The 6,000-nt window shown below is 49.7% G+C and overlaps 1 protein-coding gene across 1 annotated transcript in view; it reads right to left on the reverse strand.

Annotated features, from left to right (window-relative positions):
- Positions 1-5,705, reverse strand: part of CDH11 (cadherin 11) — an 80,511-nt gene extending 74,806 nt beyond the window's left edge. The window contains exons 1-2 of the mRNA XM_058845755.1: positions 5,576-5,705; positions 5,102-5,253 (exon numbers count right to left, since the gene is read on the reverse strand). The gene's annotated coding sequence lies outside the window, so the exon portion shown is untranslated. The remainder of the gene's footprint in view (positions 1-5,101; positions 5,254-5,575) is intronic.
- Between the last annotated feature and the right edge of the window lie 295 nt (positions 5,706-6,000).

Raw genomic sequence — 6,000 nt, forward strand, 5'->3', positions numbered from 1 at the left:
ATCTCTCCAGTGTTCCCCTGCACAGGCAGGTGTCCTCACAGTATCACTGGGGGCTCATCACAACAGTGTCAGTCTGCACCAACACCATTTAATGAAACCTTAAAATAAAAAAACATAATTAATGTCTAGACAGGCATTTCCTACAGCTGCCATTCACATATCAAAGTCCTGTCCAATTTTGTCTGCATTATCATGCTCCATGATCCGCAATTTCTGTTAGTGTATCTATAATGTGGCTACAGTCTACCTGTTGATGAACAATTAAACATCATTATAATAATGAATTATATTTGGAAACCTCTTGCTGCACTGTTCACCAATCACTCTGGAAAATCCTGGCTCCTTTTTTACATTTGGTTACTTGGTCCTTTTCTTTTAATCCATTTACATTGATTTCTACTATTCCAACTCTGCCTGCCATTGCATTCCAATTAAGAATTCTGATGAACTCTTCCTGATTCAGAAGGGAGAGGTCTCTCACTCACTGCCAAATTTTGGAGTGAAAAAAAAACAACCACACACACAAAACCTACTTAGAATTCTCTTAAACCAGCACTTCCAAACCGGGGAGCTGGTGGAGCTGGTGGAGCCAGCAGAGCTCGGTGGGACAGGGATGCCTGCGAGCCACGGCACCACCCAAGCAGTGAAGGAAGGAGCCCCGATGCCTCTGTAAAGCAAAAAGAGCCTTAGTGTCGCCTTCCCCTGGCCACCGCTCAGCGCTGAGCTGCATTCACTGTCTCTGAATTCCGGCTCGAGGCACCGCTGATGTCCCCGCTGATGTCCCAGCCCTGCGGGATCTTCTCGGGACGGCCTGAGCAGCACTGGCAGCTCGAGGTTCCGTCCCAGCCTGAGCACAAGGAGCAGCAGAGGGCTGGTCCCTGCCCTGCAGCAGAGGATGGGCACTGACAGGGCTCCCGTGCCCTTTTGCCTGTGCAGGAACCACTGATGCTCTCCCCAAGGGTTGTTCCTCCAACATAATTCTTAATTAATAGCCTCTCTCAGGCCGTAGATAGAAAACTGTACAGCTAGCATGGCAGAGTGCTGCCTGGGTTTGGCATCAGTTGTAGGCAACTGGATGAGGTGTGTGAATGAACTTCTCTGGCTGCAGCAGCAATATTGTAGAGTTCTGCACTGTTATGGAATATCCTTCTTATACACAGCAATGTGGTTGGTCTGAGTCAAATCAAAGACCAAGTCTGCAGGAACAGCCCAAAGGGGATGTCTAGAAGAACATCAGCAGAAGGCAGCTGGAGTAAGCCTCTTTCCATGCCTGCAACCATTTCAAATCTATATGATCACGTACATCCTTGCTGGTCAGCATCCAGCACGGACAGGCTTTGGAGCAGCCTGGGATAGTGGAAGGGGGTGGAAGGAAATGAGCTTTACGGTCCATTCCAACCCAAACAACTCACTGATTTTGTGGGTAGTAACAACATCTTTTGTGTTCCAGTGTGCTGCAGGATATATGGAAGTAATTTGGACCAATCTGCTTTTCTCATTCCTTCAGCTGTAAGCTCCACTGACCTGGATGTGAACAGATAAAATTAGTCCAATTTGGCCTAATATGATTTTTTTTTTCTCCAATCAAGGATGTCTAGGATCTCTCAAGCCCGAAAACATCACTGAAAGAAATACATTTTGTTTCACTGTATCATTTTTTCCCGCTTTTAAACTCTTGGCATAGGCATGAACCGACACTTCCTTTGAAAGAGACGAAGGAGCGAGCAAAAACCCCTCCTAGAGGGGCCCGCGCTGTTATTCCACACCCAGCCTCCAGCTGCGGAGTCAGCTTGTCTGCAGACAAGCCGCACTTCCAGCATGCCAAAAATCCTCCGCCAGAGCCAAGACGGTGCCGCTCGGCCGCAGGTGAGGCGGTGCAAGGCCTGGAGGGCTGCTGAACCCCGGGCTCCGGGCTTTTACACGGAACCGGCTCCGGGGTTTTACACGGAACCCGCTCCGGGAACGCTCCGGGCCCGCATCCCCGCATCCCGCGGGGCAGCGCTGCCCCCTGCCGGCCGCCCGAGAACGCACTCCGCGCACCGCTCATCCCAGACTAAACCTCAGCCCTAAACCCCACACACGGCTGCTGCATTTCCTCCTAAAATACCATCAAAGGTTTTACTCCGAGTCCGGTATGTAACTAAGCAGATGGGTACAGTGCTCCTTGACCTGTAAGAGATAGCGTATCTGACGTACAAAGACACAGATGGCCTAAAATGACCATAAAGTCCTCTTAGTTCACCCAAAGTGCCCGACCCAACCTCCATTTAAATCAATGGCCACCTCGCCGTTTCTGTCCACAAACCTTGGGCTGGCCCCAGCAAAGAAACAACGAAAGCTGAAGGGCCATTAAAAACATAAAAATGGGCATGGCATAGGAAATTATACACAGATTTTAGCTTAAAATGCTTGTAGAAGAACTCACACACACACACACATACAAAGTCCAGGAAGTATGTTGCTGAACTGTTTTAAATTAATTGATTCCAGATGAGACCTCTGCTTCACACATACTGAAAATATTTCGCTAAACATCCAGCTCACAAAATGAATTCAAAATTCAGTTAGGTGGTTCACCAAAAAGAAGAGATGCCAGTTGTGTGAGATGACTTGAAATCTCTATGATGGCTGAGCTGGAAATAGCTTCTATTGTGGAATTCCCATCACTCAATTGTTTGTTTGTCAAGTTATGCTGTTATGTTACAATAATTGCAAAAAATAAGAATGTTAGTCTCAGTCTACTGTAACTCTGAACTTCACATATGTTCCTTACACTAAATTAAATATGTCAGATGTTGTCAGAATAGCATATTAATTGAAGCTGAAATCACATGATATACTTTAAAGCATTTTATCTGATAAATCACAGAAATCACTCCAATCTTTGCAGTTTCCTGATATTTTTATGCAGAAGAAAAATTAATTTAGCTGTCCTATCTCTCAATCAACATTTCTATACATATTTTCCTCTGAAACTGCTGCTGATAAATTGCAATGACTTATCCCCTGGCATGTCCTATTGTAGCACCATTTCTGCTAATGAAGTAATCTAGCTCCTACTGATTTCTTTGGACAGGCAACACTTATAATTGTAGCAAAGTTAAAGCTGATGTGGAGAAGCCTATAAATAGCATACTCTGTCCATGCTCATTCTGATGTACAAGACTGAGGTGAAAAAAAAAATCCTATTTCTGGGCCTAAGAACAAGAGCCTGTCAAAGAAAGATGTTCTTTAGGTAAAATTTTCCTAAAGGATTTCCAATTCTTTTACTAAATATCTTGTTCTTAGTTCTGTAACTTTATTTTGTTCTTCTGCAAGAAGCAGGAGAACTGCTTCTGAACTGCAGCCAGGAACTTCTGTGTTCTAGAGTACAGCCTCTTCTGGATTCAGAAACATGCTCCAAGAATGCCTTGTGTGTTAAGGCATGAAGATCAGAGCAGACCTCCTGCTCCCAATCTCCCCCTGCTCTCACTGCCCCTCTCCCAACCACAGGAACTGTGCAGCTCTGCCAGGGATCTGCTGCTCCTGAGACATCTGCAGCTCCCCTGCCATGGACTCGCACATATCTCTGCTTATAAAACCAGCCAAAGGACTGAACACAAGCATCGATTTGTGCTCCAAACCTCAGCGGACAGACCTGGCTGAGGCAGATGTCAGGTTAATTATTGCAGGACTTCTACACTGAAAGGCAATTTATTCATTGGAATCCGTTAGCCAGCATGGAAAAAGAGAACAAAGTATTTACCTGGAGAACCATACAGACTTTGGAAACACTGAGGCAGACGAAAGAGCAAGGGAGGGGGAAAAGAGATGGACATTCAGCAGCGCCTGAGTGCTGCTTCCCTGCTCTTGAGCCCGGTGGTGCCTCTCTTATTCAACAGTTCCATTATTAAATAATTCAAAACATTTAATTTCTTAATAGAGAGGCACAGAGTCTGTGAAAACCTTATCGTATCACCATCACAAATCAACAGGAAGAAAGTCTTTCCCAGGGAGTTGCTAGTAATTGGAACGTGAAAAAGAAATGAGCATTCTCCTCATAAAGGGCCAATTTCTGAATTAGTGACCTCATTTGCTAAAGAGGTTCCTTTGTCACAGATATCTGGGTAGGTAAATACTGTGTTACACAGCCACTCTGTCCTTTGTAGCAGCGGTACAAAGAAGCTCTCCCAGCATATACTGGTTCTCTCCTCACCAAATGAATATTTAAAAGAGTAGACAATAAAGGGGGACTTCTATAGAAGGTGAAGGCATTTGTATCATGATGTCAGACTGCTATATGTGCTCCCGAAGGGCTGCACAGGAAGCACTTTTATTCTAAACTTAATGGTATTTATGGGGACCCGCAGCCTGATCTATTTTATCATCCTAGGGGATGTGCTTATGCATGCATCACCCAGGAGTCTAACGCTTTTTGGACCAGCCCGTGTTAGAGACAGATACCATTTTGGTACCTTGTGAATAGTAATGCGTTTGAAAGCCAGCAAAATAATTAAATAAATAAATAAGGGGTGTGGGGGGGAAGGATATAAATCAAAGTCTTTGCCTTTTTCATTCTGGCTAGAGTATTCTTCATTTCATGCACTCCTAATGCCTGCATATCCATTTCGTGCCTGGGAGCTACGGCGTAAGTAAAAGATTTTCAGTTCGGGGCTTTCAGCATCTGCTTCTCCGGAGGAACATTTTTAAACGGCCAAACGGTCGCCCTCCCCCTCCCCGCCCCCGAGCAAAAAATGAAGTGAGGAAAAAAAATTAAAATAATAAAAATAATAATAATAGTAATAATAAAAAGCAGCGCGTACCAGAGCGTTTTCCTTCTCCCTCCGGAGAGCCGAGCGCGCCCCGGGGCCCCCGCGTCCGCCGCAGCTCCCGCACAGCGCCCGGCCCCGCTCGGCTCCCCTCCGCACACTGCCCGGCCCCGCCAACTTCGGGGGGCCCGCGAGCACCCCCCGCTCCCCCCGTCCTTCCCGAGCCGACACACGCTCAGCCCCGCCGCTTCCCTTCCCTTCCCGCCGCCGGTCCCTTCCCCGGCGGGGCTCGCAGCGCTGTCCCCGCCGCTCCCCGCGCTGTCCCCGCCGCTCCCCGCGCTGTCCCCGCTCACCTGCGGCTCCGGCGGGGCTGGCAGCGTCCCTCGGCCGCCTGCGGAGCGGGGACACCGGGCAAGTCCCATTCACAAGTGGCCGCGGAGCGGGCTCGGCAGCATCTTCAGCCTATTACACTCCAGCGGCAGCGGCTGCTGAATGAGGCTCCGAGCTAGTGGCAGGAATTAGAAAGAGGGAGGGAGGGAGGGGAAAGGGGAGAGGGAGGGAGAGGGAGCAAGGGGAGTGAAGCAAGATTAGAGGAAGGGAAAAGCTGGAGGCTGTTGCTTCGTCTCGATTTTCCTGTCCCTTCCCCCCAGCCCAGGGGGAGCGCAGCCCCCGGCCCTGCCCTCCCGCCGGGCCCCGCTCCCGGCGCCGCTGCCCGCGGGGACAGGCTGGGCCTGAGGGGCGAAACGGGCGGGGGAAGGAGCCCAGGGCAGCCCTGGACCCGTGCCCGGCCAGGGGCGGGTGTCCCCTCCCCACGGCTCGTTCCGCACCCTCTCGGTCACGGCTGCGAGGGGGCCGGGGACCCTCATGGTGCGGCGAGCTGCCCCGAGGGGCTGTGGGTCCCCTCCTGTGGGCTCTGGGGCCGCGGGTCCCCTCCTGTGGGCTCTCTGCAGCTGCCCGGGGCTGCTGGGCTGAGCCGCGCCAGAGCTCCGTGCGTGGGGACACAGACACGGGGCTCGGCTGGGCGGCACGGACAGCGCCAGCGTTTTATACTCAATCCAGTCATGTTTCCTGTCAGGAGCAGACATTTGTCCAGGAATAAAAAAAAAGACAAAAAAAAAAAAAGACAAAAAAAAGAAAAAAGAGAAAGTTCCTCAGGCATTTCTGAATGTGGAAAAATCTTGGTCTCTCGGCTCACAGCCAGAGGCTGAGGCCAGGCCTGGAGGTGGAGGGGGGTCTCTGGGTCTCTTCCCGT

The sequence above is a fragment of the Poecile atricapillus genome, chromosome 10 (genome assembly GCF_030490865.1).
Source record: "Poecile atricapillus isolate bPoeAtr1 chromosome 10, bPoeAtr1.hap1, whole genome shotgun sequence".
Lineage (NCBI taxonomy): Eukaryota > Metazoa > Chordata > Aves > Passeriformes > Paridae > Poecile > Poecile atricapillus.